Raw genomic sequence first — 25,394 nt, 5'->3', positions numbered from 1 at the left:
TCACACTACTCAGGACTCTATAACTAATAACTATTGTTATGCTATGGTTAATTTATAATCATTTTCTGTGTAACTGTTGCTTTAAGCCTGCTAAAGCCTAGAAACCCTGTTTTTAGGGGTGTGTGTATGAGGTGAACCATGTGACATCTCTGCCCAATTGGAATGCTCTAAATCTTCCCCTCATAAAGTGTGGTAGGAGTTCAGAGTCCAGTTAACGCTGAAGTACAGTCTGAAGTGAGTCTGTGAGGTGTTCTGAGGAGGCCTCAAGTCTAATCCTGCAACCATGCATCTGCTAAAGAATAACGCCATTACCCAGGTGAATGTCAAGCCTAGCGGAAAGCACTAAAATCCTGGAAATTTAATTCAATTCAAGTCAGTCAAGTCAGTCAAATCAGTCATACAAGTCACTAAAGTCAAGCGTGGGTTGCCATACAGCAAGTCAGTCATATACAGCACAATCAACTATAAGTCCCAGCAAGCTGATAGGCTTCCAAGGTTCACCCTGCACCTATCTTTATACCAATCTGAGCTGTAATGGATTTTATCATCTATACTGCCTTAGTAAAGTACATTTTTCCATAACATTGCATAGGAGTGCTAATTGCCCCATGCCTGGCCCAGGAGAAGCTGGCTCAACCTTGGGTGGTGTATAGGTTAACTACGCCCTGGCATCACGAAAAGGTTAACTGCACATTACCCTCACCCGCCACCACATTTGCATTTTTTTTTTGTCTAGGTAAAGGGGCTTTATTAGGTTATATGTTATATGTCTTTGTTCTAGAAACAGTGCCACACATGCCCATGGGTTGTGCCTGCCATTCTAGGTCAGCTCAATTGAAGTGAATGGGGTTAAGGTGCAGTATCATGTCCATCCTCTAGTCAAATGTGGCACTGTTTTTTTTTTCTAATCTTGGACATCCTGTTTAACCCTTTCCATGTACACGTTTGTCATGATGTGGGAAAGGTGGTGTGGAGTGGGAGCTTGCTGAATACACATTGGCCCAGCTGTTTGACACTCTATGTGCCGTGGTCAATAACAATAATTGCATTTAGGTGGTTAGAAACCCAGTGGTGGCCTCCTCTGGCTCTTATCACCTCTGTCCCCCCCAGGTACAGATTGGTTAAAGGGGAAGGGTGCAGATAGTATAGGAGTATAAGTGGTGATGCCTGGCATCAGGACTTGCCTCCTTTTGCCAATGCCATAGGGTATTGCCAATTACTGTACAGGAGCTCACTATTGATACTTACTGCTCCCCTTTGCAGTTTGTGTGGTGCCCTATGCTATTAGTGTAAATTTCCACAGTGTATGTCAGTGGCTATTGCTAATCATATACACTGGTGTATGCAAAAACATAAGAAAACATAATTAAAACAGAGATTTGGACCTATATAGTTAAAAAAAAGAAAATAGGTGTTCAATAGTGGGAATTTATTTAACAAAGAACACGGAGAAGGACGAAATCTCAGGAATTTCTTGAAAAGAATAGAGCACCCGGATCTAGTAAGCATCCCCACATGGCAGTGTTTCCCAACCAGGGTGCAAAACTACAACTCCCAGCATGCCCGAATAGTCTTTTGCTGTCTGAGCATGATGGGAGTTGTAGAATTGCAACAGCTGGAGGCTGTGAAACACTGCCATATGTGATGGACATACAAGCCTGTTATAATGCATTCAAAAGCATTCTTTTAACTAAAGATAATGAAACATAGGATCAACTTAAAAAAAAGATGCATTCATAAATCATAAAACTTCAATGTTTATTTTAGATAACTAATAAATTCTGTACTCTGAGCTGATAATTATTGTGCTGGAAACAAAAGAGGAAACATAAAAGAAATTAAAAGTTATTTTGAGCCAGTCTGGTTCCATACTCTGTGTGCTTGCTCCATAGGTACAATGGACTCAATGTGTGGGACAATATTTCAATTGAAAAGACAAAACATTCCAACTCTGGAGATTCCAAATGTGTGTGATACAATGTCTAGTAGATTTATACATTAGGCAATAAGCTGGGATAGGAAAGTAAACATCTTCACTGGGAACTGGAAATTCCACTGATGATTTCAGACTTGAAAGAGGTTGGTCCGGTGAGGTCAGCGTTTGCATGTGCAGAGAAAGCTGCTGTACCACGTGCTGAGTCTATTGCATAATCAATTGTTAATAAAGCCTAGACCTATACAAATACAAAAATACACACTAGTACATTTTAAAACTTTAGGAGCACATTATTAATAGAATAATAGACAACCAATAGATATTTTTTTTATGCTATTTCCTAATATGCTGGATTCTTCAAATGAGTGGAATGTCTGCACATGTTTTCTGTGCGGACATTCTGCACATTTTATCCCGTGTGAACATAGCCCCAATTCCGCACCAATCCAGCTCCAATTCCATGCAGAATTTTACAAATCGACACAAGTTAAATTTCAGAAGTGTTTCAACAGTGTGGACATGCCCTTAGAACAGTGATTCCCAACCGGGGTGCCCCGAAACTGGTGACTCCCAACCAGGGTGCCGCAGACTCCGGTGGGCAAAATGAAAATAAAATAGAATTTCCCTCCTTGGCGGAAGCGTCAGAATTAAATTCTGAACGCTTCCGCCAGAGAAGACCTGGTATACAGATGCTGGATGGGAAGCGTCCATGTCACTGCAGCGATGACGTTGGACACTTCCCAGGGAAATGAAGAAGTGGCGGCAGCCTTCAATGCAGGGTGCATATCTTCAGAGAGCTGACCGCTCACAGGTAATACTGGTGTTGGAGAGATTCAATGGAAATAGCGGGCGTTCATGGATGATAAATGGAGGCAGGAGCAGGGGGCAGGGGGCAGGGTGGGGAGTGAATGGAAAAGGGGGTAAGGGGTGAATGGGTGCAGAGTTGGGGGGTTGAATGGAAGTAGGGGTGGGGGGGGTGAATGGAAGCAGGGTGGGGGGTGAATGGAAGCAGGGTGGGTGGGGGGGTGAATGGAAGCAGGGTGGGTGGGGGGGTGAATGGAAGCAGGGTGGGTGGGGGGGTGAATGGAAGAGGGGTGGGTGGGGGGGCTGAATGGAAGAGGGGTGGGTGGGGGGGGGGGGTGAATGGAAGAGGGGTGGGTGGGGGGGGAGAATGGAAGAGGGGTGGGTGGGGGGGTGAATGGAGGCAGCGTGGGGGGGGGGTGAATGTAAGCAGCGTGGGGGGGTGAATGGAAGAGGGGTGGGTGGGGGGTGAATGGAAGAGGGGTGTGTGGGGGGGGTGAATGGAGGCAGCGTGGGGGGGTGAATGGAAGCAGCGTGGGGGGGGTGAATGGAAGCAGCGTGGGGGGGGTGAATGGAAGCATGAATGGAAGCAGGGTGTGGGGGGGTGAATGGAAGCAGGGTGGGTGGGGGTGGGGTGAATGGAAGCAGGGTGGGTGGGGGTGGGGTGAATGGAAGCAGGGTGGGTGGGGGGTGTGAATAGAAGCAGGGTGGGTGGGGGGGTGAATGGAAGCAGGGTGGGTTGGGGGTGAATGGAAGCAAAAGTGGGGTGAATGAAAGCAGAGGTGGGTAAGAGGATAAATTGAAGCACATGTGGGTGGGGGGATGAATGGAAGCAGAGGTAGGTGGTTGAATGCAAACAGTGGCAGGGGTGGGTGAATGGAAGCAGTGACTGGGGTTGAATGGTAGCAGTAGCGGGGGGGGGGTTAATGGAAGCAGTAGCAGGGGGTGAATGGAAGCAGTAGCAGGGGGGTGAATGAAAGCAGTAGCAAGGGGGGTTGGGGGTTAATAGAAGCAGTAGCAGGGGGTGGAGGGTGAATTGAAGCAATAGCGGGGGTGGGGGTGAATAGAAGCAGGGATGGGTAACTGGATGGAGGGTTTAAGCAGTGGCAGAGGTGGGTGGGAGTTGAATGGAAGCAGTGGTTAGGGTGGGTGAATGGAAGCAGGGGGGGCTGGGGAGTGAATGGAAGCAGTGGCAGGGATTGGGGTGAATGGAAGCAGTGGCAGGGGTGGGTGGGGGTGAATGGAAGCAGTGGCAGGGGTGGGTGAGGGTGAAGAAGTAGTGGCAGGTGTGGGTGGGAGTAGAATATAAGCAGTGGCAGGGGTGGGTGGGTTTCTTGGGGGTGAATGGAAGCAGGGATGGGTGGCATGGAAGCAGCGGTGGCTGTGGTGGAAAATGAAAGCAGGGGTGGGTGCCTGGGGGGTGAATGGAGGCAGTGGCAGTGGTGGGTGTGTTTATGGGAGGTGAATGGAAGCAGTAGCAGGGGTGGGTGAATGGAAGCAGTGACAGGAGTGGATGGGGGGGGTGAATGTAAGCAGTGGCAGGCGTGGAGGGGGTGAATGTAAGCAGTGGCAGGGGTGGATGGAAGCAGTAGCGTTGGTTGGAGGTGAATGGAAGCAGGGGTGGGTGGGTGGATAGCTGGTGGGTGAATGTAAGCAGTGGCAGGAGTGGATGGGGTGAATGTAAGCAGTGGCAGGAGTGGATGGGGGGTGAATGCAAGCAGTGGCAGGGGTGGGTGGGAGCTGAATGGAAGCAGGGGTGAATGGAAGTTGAATGAAAGCCGTGGATGGGGGTGAATGGAAGCAGTGGCAGGGGGGGTGTGAATGAGGGCAATAGTTCTGGGAGGCAGGAAGCAATGTGGGTGGCTGGAAGAAACGTGGTAGGCAATGTGGGTGGGTGGGAGGCAATGTGAGTGGCTGAAAGCAATGTGGGTCGGTGGCTGAAGCGAATGGGTGGGAGGCTGAAGGCAAAAGGTGTGCGTGGTTGGATGGCTAGAGGCAATAGTAGTGGGTGGCTGGAAGTCTGAAGGCAATAGGGGAGTATGGAGGCAATAGTGGTGGGTGGATGGAAGTCTGGAGGCAATAGGGGTGGGTAAAAGGCTGGAGGCATTTGAAAGAGATTGCAGGTATGTGTGTGTGTGGGAGAGGGGCTGGAGACATTTGGGGGGATGCTGGAGGTATTGTGTGCGGGGGAGAGGTTGAAGGCATTTGCGGGGATGCTGGGGGCATTGTGTGTGGCTGGAGGCATTGCCTGTGTGTGTGGGAGAGGCTGGAGGCATTTAGAAGAGGTTGGAGGTATTTGTGTGTGTGAGAGAGGCTGGAGGCATTGAGGCATTGTGTGTGTGTGAGAGAGAGAGAGAGTGAGAGAGAGAAAGGTTGGAGGCATTTGTGGGGATACTGGAGGTATTGTGTCTGTGGGATAGAGGTTGGAGGCATTTGGAGGGAGGCTGGAGGTATTTTGTGTGTGTTGGAGAATGGTTGGAGATATTTAGGGGATGCTGAAGGCTAGGGGCGTAGCTTGAAACCACAGGGCCCCGGAGCGAAAAATTGCCCTGGGCCCCCACCCCAGGGTTGGGCTTAGACAAAAACAGGCCCAGGCATTTTAGAATAAGCAGTCCATTTTTTTGGTGGGAGTCCAACTGCTGGGACCTCCACCAATCACCTTGGTTCAAGTGGTTCTCCAGCTGTTGCAAAGCTACAACTCCCATCATGTCGGGAGAGCCTCAGGAATTATGGAAGTTGTAGTTTTGCAACAGCTGGAGAGCCATTGATTGGGGTAGAGTGTCAACTATCATCCCCACAGAACTTACAAGTGACTAGAGCTGATGGGACAGTCAGGAGAATACACAATGATATCACTGACCTGAGTGACATCTTCTCTGTTGGTCGAGGCACCAGGTCTTCTTCCAGCTACATCGTCCTCTGCAGAGTCTGACACCCGGACATCATTGGCTCCTCACTTTGTCAGCCGATCCTCATCCTTTATATAAAGATAATAATTATAATAATTCTGCCAAATACTGTACCTTCTGAATATAACTCTGCCATACTGTGTTCCCTAAAAGTAATACTGCCACACACTGTAACTTTTGAATATAATACTGCCACACACTGTACCCTGAATATAATACTGCCACATACTGTACCCCCTGAATATAATACTGGCACACACTGTACCCCTGAATATAATACTGGCACACACTGTACCCTGAATATAATACTGCCACACACTGTACCCTGAATATAATACTGCCACATACTGTACCCCCTGAATATAATACTGCCACACACTGTACCCCTGATTATAATACTGCCACACACTGTACCCCTGAATATAATACTGCCCCACACTGTACCCTGAATATAATACTGCCACACACTGTACCCCTGATTATAATACTGCCACACACTGCACCTTCTGAATATAAGTGCATATGACAACAATCAGGACAACCTGCAACTTCTAGCATAGACTTTCAATCCGTTTTTGGAGCTTCCCTTAACTCTTCAAAGGCATCAATGTTCAAATGTAAATATGTGGGGAAGTAGCACAAAAATAAACATTTCATATGTAGTACCCAATAGGGCAATCACTCACAGATCCATGGATATTCCATTTCTGTTTCTTTTATTTCTTTAAAACCTAGTATAACAAACTTTCTTAAATAGTAGATACAGACACGGCATGCTGCAGTCTTTGCCTCTGACTCTCCCAGCCATGGACGTAACGGTGTTTCGGGGGGTGGACCCCCTTAGTCATGCATAACTAGGGGGTTCCACTCCCAAAATGCCATTACGTACATGGCTGGGAGAGTCAGAGGCAAAGACTGCAGCATGCCGTGTCTGTATCTACTATTTAAGAAAGTTTATTATACTAGGTTTTAAAGAAATAAAAGAAACAGAAATGGAATATCCATGGATCTGTGAGTGATTGCCCTATTGGGTACTACATATGAACTGTTTATTTATTGCCACGCTGATGCTCCGGGACTGTACATGTCCTGTACGGGTAAGTCTAATCTGAGGTCTAATTTTACTTGGGGAAAATGAATAAAATCTACCAAACAGGATTTATCAAGGGGGGGGGGGTTGTTCAGATGATTCTGTGGCCAAATGGTATGCTAAACTATTATTATGCTAAACTATTATTATGCCCTAAGTGTTTTCCTAAGATTCTGCCTCTAGTTTCTCAACTACAACTCCCAGGATGCCCTCACAGCCAATAGCTGTCAGGGCATGCTGAGAGTTGTAATTGTGAAACAGCTGTAGGCACCCTGTTAGGAAAACACAGGAGCGCAGCATAGATGAGGTAAGGGCCAAAGTCGTCTTTCTGCTCGGCCTCAGAGAGAGATTATTAAGAGACTGTGCCTCCATGTAATAAATGAGGATTCTCTGTGCTGGCCCATGAGAACATAAAATTGTTCTGCAAAGTCCTTATGCAGAACCTTGTACTTATACAGAACCATGAGCTACAGCAGTAATCTCCAAACTGCAGACCTCCAGATGTTGCAAAACTACAACTCCCAGCATGCCCGGACAGTAGTTTTGCAACATCTGGAGGTTCGCAGGATGAAGACCACTGAGCTACAGGGATGTGGATCCACTGGTTCCAGCTACACCTCAGGTGCTTTCCCCCAGCTAGTATCTCAGCTTACACTGTCCTCTGGTTTGCAGCAACAATGTCCTGTACAATATATTTGTATGTAAAATTTCACTTTACTGTAAAATGTTAAGAATCCTCAATATTAATGGACTGTCCAGGAATGTTCCAAGCCGTGCTGTCCCTCATCCCCTCCACCCCGTCCCCTATCTCCTCACCCACATCTCCCCTTCCACCCCCTCTCCTCGGTCTCCTCACACAGATTGCCGCAGCCCCCCACCCTTCCCTTACACATCTCCACAGCTCACCTTCTCCTTCCCCTGTCCCCTATCTCCTCACACACATCTCCCCTGCCAACCCCCTCCTCGGTGACTCGGTCTCCTCACACAGATCTCCGCAGCCCCCCACCCTTCCCTTACACACATCTCCACAGCGGGCCCCCCTGGCCGTGAGGCCCGGTCGCAGTTGCGACCCTTGCGACCTCTATAGCTACGCCACTGCTGAAGGCATTGTGTGTGTGGGATAGAAGTTGGAGGCATTTGGAGGGAGGCTGGAGGTATTTTGTGTGTGGGAGAGAGAGGTTGGAGGCATTTGGGGGGATGCTGGAGGTATTGTGTGTGTGGGAGAGAGGTTGGAGGCATTTAGGGGGATGCTGAAGGCATTGTGTGGTTGTTTGAGGCTGGAGGCATTGTCTGTGTGTGTGGAAGAGGCTGGAGGCATTGTGTGTGTGTGAGAGAGTGAGAGAGACAGAGATACTGGAGGCATTTTAGGGGGGCTGGAAGTATTGTGTGTGTTTGTGGAAGAGAGGTTGGAAGCATTTGGCGTGATGCTGTTGACATTGTGTGTGTGTGTGTGAGAGAGAGGTTGGAGGCATTCGTGGGCAGGCTGGAGGTATTGCGTGTGTGGGAGAGAGGTTGAAGGCTTTGAGGGGCTGGTGGCATTGTCTGCGTGTGTGTGAGGCTAGAGGCATTGTCTGTGTGTTTGTGGGAGAGGCTGGAGGCATTTGTGTATGTGGGGGGGGGGGGGGTTGGGGCTGGAGACATTTGTGGGGAAAAGGGGAGGATGATGCTGGAAAAGTGTGGAGCCTAGTATATGTTTGTTTTGCAGGTTCTGCGGTAAAAAGTTGTGGCTGTAAGAAACTGTCGTGATGACCAGGGCCAGATGGAGAAGAAAAGGTAAAAGTGAACAACTCCGATCAGAGAAGACATCATCAGTGAGTCTTGCATATAGCAGCATTGTAATGCACATAACAGATGTATAGGTGTTGTGTATTGCTTCCTTTTAGCAATTTTTTGTTGTGCGTCAAAAGTTATTTGGTAGGGCTGCTCCGCAAAAAAATTTTTCCCCAAGGGGTGCCTTGAGCTTAAAAAGGTTGGGAACCACTGCAGCATAGTAAGGCCCACCTTAAAGGGATACTCCAGTGGGAAACAAATGTTTTCAGATGAACTGGGGCCATGCTCACGTAAAATGTGCAGAATGTCCACACGGAAAACAGGTGCAGACATTCCGCACATTAGAAGAATTCATCAGGCACTAGGACTGTTTGCAAATGCGCTGTCTCACAGACGGCCATGCATTTCCAAGCAAAATCCACAAAAAGAATAGATATGTCTATTCTTTTTGTAGATGGTGTAATCGGTATTTCCCAGCAGAAACATCTGCTGCAGAAATACCATTGTGTGCACAGTGCAGCAGAATCCCATTGAAATCAATGTGACTATGCTGCAGTGAAATGTCCATGCGGAATATTCCAGGAGAATTCCACAGGGACATTACACTGTGTGGACACATCCTTGCTATGGACATTCTGCTGCAGAAAATTCTGGTTCTGGCCAGGAAAAAGCAAACGCAACTGATTTTTAATAGACATACAGGTCTTATTTACTACTGTGGAATTCTGCTGCAGAATTTTTCCCATAGAAGAAACATGTTTATTTTGTTGACAGATGTCTGTTCCACCAGTAAAAATCCATTGCTAAAATTCAGCATAACGTCATGCTGGACAAGTAATAGGGTCAAGAATAGAATAGAGAATGTAAATCCTTTATTATTCATTTAATGGATACCTTAAAAACTATTTCAAGAAAGTGATGCAAAGAACCAGAAGAAATGAAGCGAGTGGACACTGAAACAAATATTTAAAAAGTATATAAAGTCAATAAATGTCATAGTATGAATATACCTAAACAAGTGATTCATCAATAACCAAATAGGTAAAAATGCCAATACATAATATTTAAACCTTAAAGGTACGTTCAAACTACGTAATTCCCGCGGTTTGGAATTACACACGGTGAACTTTAACATCAGTGTGAATGGGTCTTCCCCGAGACCGGTTCACACTGAGCAGTTTCAGAGGCGGACATGCCTGGAGTTTGCGGCAGCATGAGGAGAACATATAGTGGCTGAATAACATAGCCTGGAGTTTGCGGCAGCATGAGGAGAACATATAGTGGCTGAATAACATAGCCTGGAGTTGGCGGCAGTATGAGGAGACCACATAGTGGCTGAATGACACAGCCTGGAGTTTGCGGCAGAATGAGGAGAACATATGGTGGCTGGATGACACAGCCTGGAGGTGGCGGCAGCATGAGGAGAACATATAGTGGCTGAATGACACAGCCTGGAGGTGGCAGCAGCAGCATCAGGAGTCCTGAAAATGACCTGGTGACAGACTGGTGCGGTGGGTGGCAATACCAGTACCCGGTGACAAAGGTGCGTGATAAAAGGAGAACTTGGCATGAGATGTGTGGCATCAGGCGGGTGCAGGATCAGAATAGTAGCTGAGGCAGGTGAGCAAAAGAAAATGGTCTCTTTTGTAAAAGTGTTAGTGTGAACAAATAAGTATTGAGGATATGCATTACGTAAAACTTAATTTTTAATAATATGCTTAGGATAAAATATATGGACCCCAAATTTTTTTAAATAAAACAAAAAGAAAGGTGTGCAAAAAAACATAATGTGCAACCTACACCACCAAGTATTGATGTGATGCAAAGACCTCTAACAGGTGGAACAGAACAACGTATGGTCCATTGTAACTGGTGGGGGTAAAAACTTTCCCTGTAAGGCCTTACTCTCACATTATTAATTCCCTTCTTGGCAAGTGTTACTCACCCTAAAATGGGCAGCCCCACACAGGAAGCTCTCCCTATTTCCACCTACAAACACTGCCATTTCCCAGGGTTTTTAGGTGGAAATAGGGATTGGTTCCTGTGTGGGGCTGCCCTTTTTAAGACAAGTAACACTTTCCTTGAAAAGGTGGAAAAGAACAACATATTGTCCATTGTAGCAGGTGGGGGTAAACACTTCTCCTGATGAATCTCCTGACGAAGTGGGGAGACCCACGAAACGATGTCCGTTGAGGGTGCACTGTGTCCCTGGATGGCCTGTGGGAACATGCCTACTACAGGTAGTGTTTTATGGATATTTATCATTTTTGTATTAGCGGTGATTTTGTACTGAGGTATACACTACCGTACTGATAATCAGAGGGATTCATTAACATAACTAATGCAGTGTTCCTTATATTTACCATCTTGACAATCAGGACCAGGTCACTAGTGCTATTCTGGGGTATATGTTTTTTAGGGGTGGGGTTGTCTGTCCATAAGTTTGTAATTGTTTATCTAATAAAAGTTTATACTAATTTTTTCATGAATTTTGTATTATTGGTGATTATTTCATGGTGACAATTGTAGGAGTAGTACCATAGGTGGTTTTTGTTGCCATTTCTATTGGTTTAACATTTCAGTGGAAGAGTGTAGGTTATATTGGGGGTAAAAACTTCCCCTGTAAGGCCCTACTCTCGCCCCATTAATTCCCTCCTTGGCAAGTGTTACGCACCCTAAAAAGGGCAGCCCTACACAGGAAACTCTCTATTTCCACCTAAAAACCATCGGAAATGGCAGTGTTTGTGGGAGGAAATAGGAAGAGGTTCCTGTGTGGGGCCACCCTTTTTAGTAATTAATAATGTGAGAGTGGGGCCTTACAGGGGAAATTTTTACCCTGGCCGGTAACAATGGACCATACGTTACTCCCTTCCACCTTTTAGAGGTCTTTGCATCACATCAATATTTGGTGGTGTAGGTGGCACATGGTGTTTTTTGCACACCTTTCTTTTGTTAGATTTAAAAGAAATTTTGGGTACATATATTTTATCCTAAGAAAAGTAAAGTTTTAGCTAATGCATATCCTCAATACTTACTTGTGGTCTGATGCCGAGGAATGTCTGTTACTGGGGAGCAGCACCTTAAATATGTTTAGCACTATCCATATTTGAGAAGTGTTGGTGTGGCACCATGGTCAATCTACTCTAATGCATTAGGCATTGGTGGGAGGAAATCCTGGCTTATCCATGCCTTATTCATCTTCACAAATGTCAGTCCCTCCAAATTTTTTGTGGACGGCGAGTTCTCCTTGGGGTTACTATGACCTTCGCCGCACTAAAAACCCGCTTTGATGGCACACTACTGGCTGGGCAGGACAGCTTTTCCAGGGCAAACTCTGCTAACTGCAGCCACAATTCAAGTTTGGCTGCCCATAAGTCCAGCAGATCTTCAAGGTGTGTTGGCATGGTCATGTCAAGGTATGCCATCATCTGCTGGTTCAGGACCTGCTCCAGGTCTACCTGCTGCTGATGATTTGCTTCACTATGCAGGTGAAGAAAGCTACTCATCAGTTACTGTAGACTCAGGATGCTGTTGATTGAGCTGGTACTGCTCCTGCCACGCCACCCCTTCCCAGCCGCCATGGCAGTGGAAGATGAGCGCAGAGGCCCCCCCCCCCCCCCGAGTCAGACCTGCGAAAGCATGGACGATGGCACAGATAGGCATCGGCTGACTGACTACGTGGGATGTCTATGTAGTACGTAATTTAGTGACGGTAGCGATGGTCCAATAAGGTGGAGAGCCAGAAGTCGTCCCCCTGCTGAATGGTGACAATTCGGCGGTCACTACGCAAGTGAGCATGCATCATGCCATTTGTGCAAGTGACTCGGAGGGACTCCCTGCCTCCATCTCCACTGCCTACTGCTACGGTGTGTCTGGGTCCTCTGTCTTGCCTTCCTCTTAACCCTCTAGCTCCTCAAGCTGCTCCTGCTCCTCCTCTCCTGTCAGATGACTAGAAAAACTGCCCATCTCGCAAAACCTAAGCTGTGCTGCACTGTGCGCCTCCCCCTCCTAATCCTGCAGTTCAGCCCCCACAGGGCTCATGTGGCTGTGAGATGACCAGCCATTGTTTCCAACAAGTGTTGTAGTAGATGAAGCAGTGGAATGACGTTGTTCATCTTGTAATCCTGGCGACTATGTTGGTTGATGCCAGTCTGACGCTGCAGCTCAAGGAGGGTGTGCTTTGCGAAATACGAGTGGCTGAAGTGAATGCAAAGTTTCCTTCCCATTCTTAGGATATCTTGCAGATGGGGGAACACTTCAGGAACCACTTGACAACCAGATTGAACACGTGTGCCATGCAGGGCGCATGTCTCAGGTTTCCTAGTCATGGCGCTGACAAGATCTTCTTCCTGTTGTCGGTCACCAAAGTTCCCATTTCCAGTTTTCGTGGAGTAAGCCATGATTCTATTTCTTGATGAATGGCTTTTAGCAGTTCCTCCCATTATGGATGAATAAAAATGTTAAGGGAGCAATAAATTACAAAAATAAAGCATTTAAACTACTAAAACAGGTCGACAGTGAAGAAGCATTAAAAAGCAAAAATAGAGACAGAAAGACTCATTGCCAAAGAGAGTAAAACTAACCCCAAAATGTTCTTTAACTATATAAATAGCAAAAAGGTTAAAAATGAAAGTGTTGGCCCTTTAAAAAACTATAAAGAAGAAATTATAAACGGGGATCAGAAAAAAACAAATATATTAAACAAATTCTTCTCCACTGTATTCACAGAGGAAAATGAAATGCCAGGAGAAATACAGCAAGATAAGGTAAACTCCCCAGTACAGGTCACCTGTCTAACCCATGAAGAAGTACAGTGCCTCCTACAAAAAATCAAAACAGACAAATCACCAGGTCCAGATGGCCCATGTCCAGATCATCCCCGTGTTCTAAAGGAATTAACCCCTTAAGGACCAGGGTTTTTTCCGCTTTTGCACTTTCATTTTTTCCTCCTTGCTTTTAAAAATTCATAACTCTTTCAATTTTGCACCAAAATTTTGGAACTTTTGGGGGCTTCTGTTTCTATGCCGTCCATTTTTCGGTAAAAATGGCACACTCTTTATTCTGTAGGTCCATACGATTAAAATGATACCCTACTTTTATAGGTTTGATTTTGTCGTACTTATGAAAAAAATCATAACTACATGCAGGAAAATTTATACATTTAAAATTGTCATCTTCTGACCCCTATAACTTTTTTATTTTTCCGCATATGGGGCAGTATGAAGGCTTTTAGCGGTTTTGCATTGATCGGACTTTTTGGTCGCTTTTTATTCATTTTTTCATGATGTAAAAAGTGACCAAAAATACACTATTTTGGACTTTGGAATTTTTTTGCGCGTACTCCAACGATATATTTTTATAATTAGGATATTTCCGCACGCTGCGATACCACATGTGTTTATTTTTATTTACACTTGTTTTTTTTTTTTAATGGGAAAAGGGAGGTGATTCAAACTTTTATGAGGGAAGGGGTTAGATGATCTTTCACTTTTTTTCCACTTTTTTTTTTGCAATGTTATAGCTCCCATAGGGACCTATAACACTGCACACACTGATCTTTTACATTGATCACTGCTTTCTCATAGGAAACCAGTGATTAATGATTCTGCTGCTTGACTGCTCATGCCAGGATCTCAGGCACTGAGCAGTCATTCGGTGATCGGACACCAGGAGGCAAGGTAGGAGACCCTCCTCATGTCCCAGAGCTGTTCGGGATGCCACTATTTCGCCACGAACATCCCGAACAGCCCCCTGAGCTAACCGGCAGTGATTTACTTTCACTTTAGATGTGACGTTCAAATTTGAACACCACGTCTAATGGGTTAATAGTGTGCGGCACCGCGATCATTGACGCGCGCTATTAGCCACGGGTCCCAGCCAATGGCCGGGCCCAACCCACTACGTCGTGGCCCCGCGTTATAGAAAGGGAAAGGACTCAGGATGTACCGGTCCGTCCTTCGTTCTTAAGAGGTTAAAGGGGTATTCCAGAAAAATACTTTTTTGTATATATATCAACTGGCTCCAGAAAGTTAAACTGATTTGTAAATTACTTCTATTAAAAAATCTTAATCCTTACAATAATTTTCAGCTGTTGAAGTTGAGTTCTTTTCTGTCTGGCAGCAGTGCTCTCTGCTGACACCTCTGCATGTCTCGTGAACTGCACAGAGTAGAAGAGGTTTGCTATGGGGATTTACTTCTACCCTGGACAGTTCCTGAGACAGGTGTCATCAGAGAGCACTTAGACAGAAAAGAACAACTCAATTTCAGCAGCTCATAAGTACTGAAAGGATTAAGATTTTTTAATTAAAGTAATTTACTAATCTGTTTAACTTTCTGGAACCAGTTGATATATATATATATATATATATATATATATAATGTAATAGACAGACCCCTATTTTTTATATTCAAGGACTCTATAGTGACGGACTGTTCCCCAGGACTGGCGCATGGCAAATGTGGTGCCAAAATTTAAAAAGGGGTCAAAAGGTGACCCTGGGAATTATAGACCTGTTAGTTTAACCTCGGTTGTATGTAAATTATTTAAGGATTTCCTAAGGGATGCTATTTTGGAGTATCTTGATAAAAATAAATGTATGACTCAATGTCAGCATGGCTTTATGAGGGATCGGTCCCGTCAAACTAACCTGATCAGCTTTTATGAGGAGGTGAGCTCCAGACTGAACCAGAGGGAATCGCTGGATGTCGTATATCTGGATTTTTCCAAAGCATTTGATACAGTGCCACATAAAAAGTTGGTACATAAAATGAGAAGGATGGGGCTGGGGGAGAATGTGTGTAAGTGGGTAAGTAACTGGATCAGTGATAGGAAACAGAGGGTGGTTATTAATGGTACTTATTCTGATTGGGTGACTGTTACTAGTGGGGTACCACAGGGGTCAGTCTTGGGTCCAGTTCTATTTAATATATACAGGGTGGACCATTTGTGGCACATTAGTATATGTGAGGGGGGAAACTTTTCAAGATGGGTGGTGACCATGGCGGCCATTTTCAAGTCGGCCATTTTCAATCCAACTTTAGTTTTTTCAATAGAATGTGACACATCAAACTTATTGGGAATTTCACAAAAAAAACAATGATGTGCTGGTTTTAACGTAACTTTATTCTTTCATGAGTTATTTACAAAGCCTTGGGTGCCATTCAACTGGCCCACAATGATCAATCCACTTTCCAGGAAACTTCTAGGAATGTCCCACCCTGTATTCATTAATGACCTTGTAGAGGGGTTGAATAGTAAAGTAGCAATTAGAGATGAACGAATCGAAGCAGACGAACCCAAATTCATTACAAATTTCAGGAAATATTCGATTTGCAACGAATGCGAATATCGCCACGATTCTATCGCTTCGTTAAACTCCATTTTACAGCGTCCCAGGCTCCAGCACACCTAAAATGGCGGATCCACATGTCAGTACATGGGGCAGGGGATGCTGGGAAGGCGGGAAGGCAAGGCGGGAAGGGAGGTAGGCGGGATGACCCTGAATCACACGCAGGATGCAGCATATCAGCATTCAGTCACTCCTGTGATGTCACAGCCCTATATAATCGGCAGCCATTTTGCGGATGTCCATTTCATGCCATATACTTCAGAGGGATAGGACGGACTGCATGTCTCTGTGTGTTACACAGACACGCTGAATTGTTCATAGCACAGCGTTCTACTTCCAAGTGCTCGTCACATCAGCGTTGTGGACAGAGAGCAGTGCTTGTTCTCACTGAAAAGGATTTTTACGCCAGCATTTTATCAGAGAGGGACAGAAAGCTTTTCGTTGCCTCATACATATCAACAAGCTGCCTTAACTTCATGAACCGTATCACAGGAGGCAGGAATGATTTTTCACAAGAAATCATCTGCTGTTTTTACTATTCTGTAGACAGTATAATAATCAGCAGTTCACACCATTCTTAATACTCTGTGACAGAGTGCAATTTTGGGTTTAAGACACATTTTTTTTGTGGTGCTGCACTGTTGTGTACTGCTGCTGTTGTGCAAAAATATGTTTTTTTCAGACTGTAGTGCATTTTTCTGCCCTCATACGTGCATACCACATACCTACATCAAAGCAGTCTACTATTTTGTATCTGTAAATCTGTAACAAGTCTAGATACTGGGAAAGTCCAGGCAAAAGTACTCACTGGCTGTTGTTTTATGAAAATACGTTTTCCAAGTGTACTGTAGCGCATTTTTTTGCCCTCAAATGTGCATACCACATACCTACATCTAAGTAGTGCACTTTTTTGTACCTGTTAATCTGTAACAAGCCTAAATACAGTGAAAGGCCAGGGAAAAGTAATCACTGGCTGTTGTTTTATGAAAATACTTTTTTAAGTGTACTGTAGAGAATTTTTCTGCTCTCGTCAGTGCATACCACTTACGTACATCAAAGTAGTGTACCTGTTAATCTGTCAAGGGCCTACATAATGTGAAAGGACAGTCAAAACTAATCACCTGCTGGTCTTTAAAAAAAATACAGAGTTTTTAGGTGAATTGTAGCGCATTTTTCTGCCCTCATAAGTGCATACCGCATAGGTACATCTAAGTATTGTACCATTTTGTACCTGTTAATCTGTCAAGAGCCTACATACTGTGAAAGTCCAAGCTAAAGTACTCACCGGCTGATGTTTTACAAAAATACAGAGTTTTTAAGCAGTGCATACCGCATACCTACATCTAAGTAGTGTACTATTTTGTACTTGTTAATCTGTCAAGGGCTTAGATACTGTGAAAGGACAGATAATAGTACTCACCTGCTGCTGTTCTAGACAAATACTGTTTTAAGCATAGTGAAGTGTATTGTACTCCCCTCATATACGCAATAAGTATGTCAGGAAGAGTATTGCCAGGACGTGCACAGAGGAGTGGCAGAGACCTAAATTCATCAGGTGCAGGCAGAGGTCACAGCAGAGTAGGGCTGGAGTCCCAGCGAGAGGTCTGCGACGTGTCAGCTAGCAGTCGTGTCGTGACCAGCAACCCAGCAGCCGTTATTGATCGATTCACTCTGTCATCCACTTCATCTCAAGTGACATCCGACACCCCCAGTCATCAGTTGGTGGGTTCATCACACTCAACCCTAAGTTGGCATGGCCCTCATGCTGCTGCTGCCGCCTCCAGGCTCTGTCATTGTGCTGCTCTTTGGTCTCCTCATGCTATTTTCACCACCTTCAGGCTCTGTCATTGTGCTGCAATATAGTCTCCTCATGCTGATGCTGCCACCTCTCTCATTCTGCTGCTCTATGGTCTCCTCATGCTAATGCTACCACCTCCACGCTCGGTCATTGTTCCACCATATGGTCTCCTCATGCTGATGCTACCACCTCCAGGCTCTGTCATTGTGTCGCCATATGGTCTGCTCATGTTGATGCTGCCACCTCCAGGCTCTCTCATTGTGCTGCTCTATGGTCTTCTCATGCTGATGCTGTCACCGCCAGGCTCTCTCATGGTGCTGTTCTATGGTCTCTTCATGCTAATGCTACCACCTCCATGCTCTCTCATTGTTCCACCATATGGTCTCCTCATGCTGATGCTACCGCTACTACGTTCTGTCATTGTGCCACCATATGGTCTCCTCATGCTGATGCTGCCACCTCCAGGCTCTCTAATTGTGCTGCTCTATGGTCTCCTCATGCTGATGCTGCCACCTCCAGGCTCTATAATTGTGCTGCTCTATGGTCTCTTCATGCTGATCCTACCACCTCCAGGCTCTCTCATTGTGCTGCCATGGATACTGCAAAACATAATTAAGGTGCTGGTCCCCAGTTTCAGAAGTTCCTTGCATTAGGGTCACTTTCAGGACCCTGATGCCACCTCCAGGCTGTGCCATTCAGCCACTATATGGGCTTCTTATGCTTTCCCCACCTCATTCAGCCAATATATTGTTTTCGGATGCTGCTGGGACTGTCTTGGATATTACCTATATTTTTTTATGGTAGCAATAGCAAACATACATGCTCAATAAAGATTTCAACATTGATCTTTTAATGTTAGGGTTTGTGAAGCCCTCTTAGTTTGCATCCTGCTTCCTGATCCAGGCTGTGTGTTTCAGGAACTACTTGGCTTACTGATGCTGCTGGGCCTGTTCTAACTTCTTTTTATGTTAGCACTAGCTAACATACACCTTCTATAGAGATTTCAATATTCACCTTTTAATGTTAGGGATTATTAAGCCCTTTTGTTCACTTCTGCTGCTGCCTGATCTAGGCTGTGTGTTTCAACAACTATATGGTTTAGTAATGCTGCTGGGCCTGTGCCTAAATTTCTTTGGATGTTAACACTAGCTTACATACATGCTTAATTGAGATTTCAACATTGATCTTTCAGTCTTAGGGGTAATGAAACCCTCTTGTGCACTCCTGCTGCTGACTGCTCCTGTCTGTGTCATTCAGCAACTACATGGTTTAGAAATGCTGCTGGGCTTGAGCCTTACATTTTTGGATGGTAGCCCTAGCTAACATGCATCTTCAACAGAGATTTCAACATTCATCTTTTAATGTTAGGTGTTGTAAACCCCTCTTGTGTACTCATGTTGCTGCCTGCTCCTGTCTGTGTCATTCAGCAACTGCATGGTTTAGTGATTTAGTGATGCTGCTGGGCCTAGAACATTACCTATATATGTTTATGGTAGCACTAGGTACCATACATCTTCAATGGAAATTTCTAAATTAATCTATTATTCTTAGAGATTGTGAAGCCCTATTGTCTCCTTATCTGCCACCAACTCCAGGCTGTGCCATTCAGACACTATATGGTCTCCTCATGCTTCAGCCAACTCCAGGCTGTGCCATTCAGCCACTATATGGTCTCCTCCTATTGATGCCACCTCCAGGCTCTGTCATTGCGCTGCCATATGACATGTGACTCCTTGTTAGATCTGGTCCTTTATACCCACACTAAAACTTGGGAGTTAAAAGTTCAATTTCAAAATTCTTAATTTAAATTTCAAAATCTTAAATTTCTATTTAAAAATCATACATTTCAATGGTCTCCTCATGCTTCTGCCAACTCCAGGCTGTGTCATTCAGGCAATATATGGTTTACTGATACTGCTGCTCGGCCTGGGTCTGGGAATAAAAATTTTGTTATGGTAGCACTAGCTACCCAAAATCTTCAGTTTACATTTCTGAATTCATCTTTTACTCTTAGGGATTGTGAAGGCCTAGTGTCTACTCATGCTGCTGCCAACTCCTGGCTGTGCCATTTGGCCACTATATGGTCTCCTCATGCTCCCAACACCTCCACGCTGTGTCATTCAGCCACTATATGATCTCCTCATACTTCAGCCACCTTCAGGCTGTACCATTCAGACACTATATGTGCTTTCCCCACCTCCAAGCTGTGTCATTCAGCCAATATATCGTTTTCTGATGCTGCTGGGACTGGGATATTAACTCCAAATATGTTATGGTTGCACTAGCTAACATAAATGCTTAATTGAGATTTCAAGCTTGATCTTTCAATGTAAGGGGTTATGAAACCCTCTTGGGTACTGCTGATGCCTGCTCCTGTGTCTTTTAGGAATTTCTTGGCTTACTGATGCTTCTGGGCTTGGGCCTTAAATTTTTGGATGTTAGCACTAGCTAAATGCATGCTTAATAGAAATTTCCACATTGATCTTTCAATCTTAGGGGTTATGAAACCCTCTGGTGTACTGCTGATGCCTGCTCCTGACTGTGTGTTTCAGGAACTACTTGGCTTATTGATGCTTCTGGGCTTGGACCTTACATTTTTGGATGTTTAGCACGAGCTAAATACATGCTTAATAGAAATTTCAACATTGATCTTTCAATGTAAGGGGTTATGAAACCCTTGGGTGTACTGCTGATGCCTGCTCCTGACTGTGTGTTTCAGTAACTACTTGGCTTATTGATGCTTCTGGGCTTGGGCCTTACATTTTTGGATGTTTAGCACGAGCTAAATACATGCTTAATAGAAATTTCAACATTGATCTTTCAATGTAAGGGGTTATGAAACCCTTGGGTGTACTGCTGATGCCTGCTCCTGACTGTGTGTTTCAGGAACTACTTGGCTTATTGATGCTTCTGGGCTTGGGCCTTACATTTTTGGATGTTTAGCACGAGCTAAATGCATGCTTAATAGAAATTTCAACATTGATCTTTCAATCTTAGGGGTTATTAAACCCTCTGGTGTACTGCTGATGCCTGCTCCTGACTGTGTGTTTCAGGAACTACTTGGCTTATTGATGCTTCTGGGCTTGGGCCTTACATTTTTGGATGTTTAGCACCAGCTAAATACATGCTTAATAGAAATTTCAACATTGCTCCTGACTGCTCCTGTGTCTTTCAGGAACTACTTGACTTACTGATGCGTCTGGGCTTGGGCCTTAAATTGTTGTATGTTTATCACTAGCTAAATACATGCTTAATGGAAATTTCCACATTGATCTTTCAATCTTATGGTTTATAAAACCCTCTGGTGTACTGCTGATGCCTGCTCCTGACTGTGTGTTTCAGGAACTACTTGGCTTAATGATGCTTCTGGGCTCGGGCCTTAAATTTTTGGATGTTTAGCACTAGCTTACATACATGCTTAATTGAGATTTCAACATTGATCTTTTAATCTTAGGGGTAATGAAATCCTCTTGTGTACTGCTGATGCCTTTTCCTGGCTGTGTCTTTCAGGAACTACTTGGCTTACGTATGCTGCTGAGCTTGGGCCTTAAATTTTTGGATGGTAGCACTAGCTAATGTACATCTTCAATAGAGATTTCAACATTCATCTTTTAATCTTAATTTTTTCAAGACTGAGGCCCTTTGGCTGTCAACGTCATATTACCTGTGGAATTATCACAAGAATCCAATGAAACATGTTGGAGCAATAGCAATGAACCATAACTGATTAAATGAAACATTCGTACTTTCATAATCAGGGGGGAACTGAAAGGCAGGGTTTGGAACAGGTGGTATCTTGCCTGGTGGAGGACGGCCAGCTCGATGTTCACGAGAATGGGTAATTTTCATTTAATTTTCACATGAAATTACATTAAATATGACATAAAAGATCTCTTCATCCTCTTCAATTTTAACACCTTATGCTCTCCCTGCTGCCACATAGATGCTTTGAAGCAGTGATTCTAATGGCAATGCCTGTAATCTGCATGTCATAATGAATAACAGTATGATTTCACTAACCCAGCACACTCCCTATGCGTATTACAGTAAGGCAAAGTGTTCTACACCCCTATTGGGCTCTCTGTAGGCCAGAAATAGCCATTTTTAGAACAGTTTCTTTGCAAATTTATTCAACCTGAAACTAACTTTTTGAACAATATTTGGATAATCGGCGGAATCGAACTTTTTGAAAAGTTCACTCATCTCTAGTAACAATCTTTACAGATGATACTAAACTCTGTAAAGCGGTAAACACTATAGAGGACAGTGCAATATTACAAATGGATCTGGATAGGTTGGAGGTTTGGGCTGGGAAGTGGCAGATGAGGGTCAACACTGATAAATGTAAGGTAATACACATGGGTAGGAAAAATCCAGGCTGGGATTATGTATTAAATGGGAGAACACTTGGGATGACTGATGTAGAAAAGGACTTAGGGGTCTTAGTTAACAGTAAATTTAGCTGTAGTGACCAGTGTCGAGCAGCTGCTGCCAAGGCAAATAAAATCATGGGGTGCATCAATTGGGGCATAGATGCCCACGACAAGGAAATAATTCTACCGCTGTACAAATCACTAGTCAGACCACACATAAAATACTGTGTACAGTACTGTGCACCAGTGTACAAGAAAGATATAGTGGAGCTTGAGAGGGTTCAAAGACGGGCAACCAGGGTAATATGGGGAATGCGAGGGCTACAGTACAAAGAAAGATTATCAGAATTAGGGTTATTTAGTTTAGAAAAAAAGAAGGCTTAGGGGTGACCTAATAAATATGTATAAATATATCAGGGAACCGTACAGAGATCTCTCCCATGATCTATTTATACCCAGGACTGTATCTATAACAAGGGGGCATCCTCTACATTTCCTGGTTTGGACACCAGCACAGACAGGGTTCTTTACTGTAAAAGCAGTGAGACTATGGAACTCTCTGCCAGAGGACGTGGTCATGGGGAACTCTGTAAAATAATTCAAAAGGGGTCTAGATGCATTTTTAGAGAATAACAACATCGCTGGTTATGTATACAAGATTTATAGGGACAGAACATTGATCCAGGGATTTATTCTGACTGCCATATATGGAGTTGGAAGGAATTGTTACCTCTAGTATGAGGGTTTTTTGCCTTCCTCTGGCTCAACTCAGTGGGGACTCATTAGGGATATAGGTTGAACTTGATGATCTCTGTTCTTTTTTCAACCTTATGAACTATATATGTTACTCCCCTGTGTGACTTTGTTAGCCAAGGCAAACCATGTGAAGAACAGCGTGACACCGCTGTGCCCTGAACACATGGTATGCTGGAGGGGCACTGAGACTTGTCTGTGCAGCGGAGGCTGAGGACAGGGTGGAGGATGAGGAGGCAGAGTCGAACACTATCACAGGACCAATGGCCTGAGAGAGTAGATGCGGAGGCCGTTGGTCCAAGTTGCTGTTGTGGCTGTGCAGGAACCACATTCACCCAGTGGGCTGTAAAGGACATGTATTGTCCCTGACCGTAGTTCCAGCTCCACATGTCGGCGCTGCCATGCACTTTGGCACACACTGACAGGCTCAAGGACTGGCCCACCTTCTTTTCCACAAAATTGTGCAGGACTGGTACTGCCTTTTTTGCTAAGAAATTACGGCTTGGGACTCTTCACCTTGGCTCATCACAAGCCATTAGTTCTCTGAAAGGTGCAGAGTGCACCACGTGAAAAGGGAGGGACTGCAGCAACAGCAACGTGGACAGGAGCACATTCAGTTTATTCGCCATTGGATGAGTGGGCGCATACTGTTGTCTCTTGGACATGGCTTCGCCGATGGATTGCTGGCAGTATGACTGACTCAAAGAAGGAGGAGCAGGAGCATCTGGAGTGACAGAAGATCGGTATGACACACAGCTCCCTTCGGCTGAGGTGGTGGAGCCTTGGCTGGCTGAAACAGGGAGCGGCATGCCACTGGGTGATACAGCTGACTGGACCACCACATCAGAGCAACGGTTCTCCAAGGCCGCTTTATGGTGGCGCAGCTTGATGAAAAACTGCCACACCGCCGAGTAGCTGATTTTCCCACCAACAGTCTGCACTGATTGACTGCTACTGCCACCAACTCCAGGAACCCCTTTTCCACTACCTCCCGGGAAGGTAGGCTGCCATGAAGCAGATGGTCTACCCCGGGCATGTTTGGCTACAGACTTTCCACTTCTGCCACCATGCTGACTGCCAACCATGCTACCACTTTGCTGGCTCAGCTGCTACCTCACGGGCAACCTGCAACTCTCTTCTCCTGATTATGATGAAGCCCCTTCTGCATTCGGCTCCCAAGTGCGATCGGCTTCATCATCATCGAGTTGTGTCTGCATGTCACTGATCTCCTCCTCGGGTTCCTCAACAGTTTCTGCTTTAGGAGCCTGAACCCTCGCAACACCACCTCCCATGCCACTCTCCTCATCACTACTTGCCCACCTAGCGGCGGATGTCTCCTTCACTTCTTGGCTGGGCAGTAGCTGCTGACTGTCCTCTAGTAGCTCGTCCTCACTAAATAGTGGAGCTGAACCCACAGCATAAGATACTTCTGTCAGGGGTGGGGGAGGGCTTTGAACAGCATAGGACAGAGGCAATGGGAGGACAGGGACTGCTCCTGGGCCATGCCAACTGAGGGTTATGTCTGAGGAGCCCACAGACTGTTGACTGGGGGTGTCAGATGTCACTTATGATGAAGTGGATGACCATGTTAACCAATTGATGATGGCAGATGGGTTGCTGGTCGAGACACGACCGCTAGCTGATACCGGGAGCACAGGCCTCTCGCTGCAACTCCTGCTGCCACTGGTCCCTAGTCTGCTGCGACCTCTGCCTGATGAGTTTAGCCTCTGCTACTCCTCTGTGCACATACTGGCACTTCTCTGCCTGACATAATTAGTGCGTATATGAGGGGAGGACAATGCGCTGCACTACGCCGAAAACAGTTTTTGTCTACAACACCAGCAGGTGTGTACTTTTGTCTGGCCTTTCACAGCATCTAGGCCCTTAAGACTTTAACAGGAACAAAATGGTACACCACTTAGATGTACGCACAGGTTACACTTAATAGAGGACAATATGCTTTTAGTGCTCTGCTCATCCTAACTGGCTGGCTACTATTTGTTTTTCAGTTGTTGTACACACCATTGCTGCAGCACACAGTCGCTGTGTACTTCACCCAAAATTGTGCTCTCTCAATCTCACTCCCTTCCCTATCAGTGCTTCTAGGCTGGATTTGGGCTTGAGGTGAATCGCTGCTGTAAAAAAGCTTTTCTGTGCAACACACTGCTCTCTGTCCCTCTCTGCAATAGAACGCTGATGTGACTGGGAGGTGAATTGCTGCTGTAAAAATGCTTTTCTGTGCAACACACACTGCTGCCTATCCCTCTCTCTCCCTGTAATAGAAAACTGATGTGACTGGCCGCAAGATGGCTGTGGAATATATAGGGCTGTAACATCATAGGGGTGGCTGGCTGCTGATAGGCTGCATGCTGCATGTGATTCAGGATCATCCCGCCTACCCGCCTTGCCTTCCCGCCTTCCCAGAATTCCTTACCCCATGTCCTCACATGTGGATCTGCCATTTTAGATGCCCGGCCCCTGGAGCCTGGACAACACCAATTGGAGTTTAATGAAATGATTCGCGTGATCCAATCGTGGTGATATTCGCATTCGTTACGAATCAAATTTTTCCTGAAATTCGTAATGAATTTGTCAGATTCGATTCACTCATTCCT

The 25,394-nt window shown here is 45.3% G+C and overlaps 1 long non-coding RNA gene across 2 annotated transcripts in view; it reads left to right on the top strand.

The window, feature by feature from the left end:
- Positions 1–7,651: 7,651 nt before the first annotated feature.
- Positions 7,652–25,394, top strand: part of LOC130282151 (uncharacterized) — a 44,283-nt gene continuing 26,540 nt past the window's right edge. The window contains exons 1-3 of one of the 2 annotated variants that reach the window (XR_008846260.1): positions 7,652–7,890; positions 8,442–8,547; positions 13,235–13,262. This is a non-coding gene — a long non-coding RNA (uncharacterized LOC130282151). Of the gene's footprint in view, positions 7,891–8,441; positions 8,548–13,234; positions 13,263–25,394 lie in introns of those variants that run through there. The other variant, XR_008846259.1, reaches the window with a different exon arrangement.

The sequence above is a fragment of the Hyla sarda genome, chromosome 7 (assembly GCF_029499605.1).
Source record: "Hyla sarda isolate aHylSar1 chromosome 7, aHylSar1.hap1, whole genome shotgun sequence".
Classification (NCBI taxonomy): domain Eukaryota; kingdom Metazoa; phylum Chordata; class Amphibia; order Anura; family Hylidae; genus Hyla; species Hyla sarda.
Note: the sequence above shows the minus strand (reverse complement) of the source record. Positions and strands in the feature narration are given on the sequence as shown.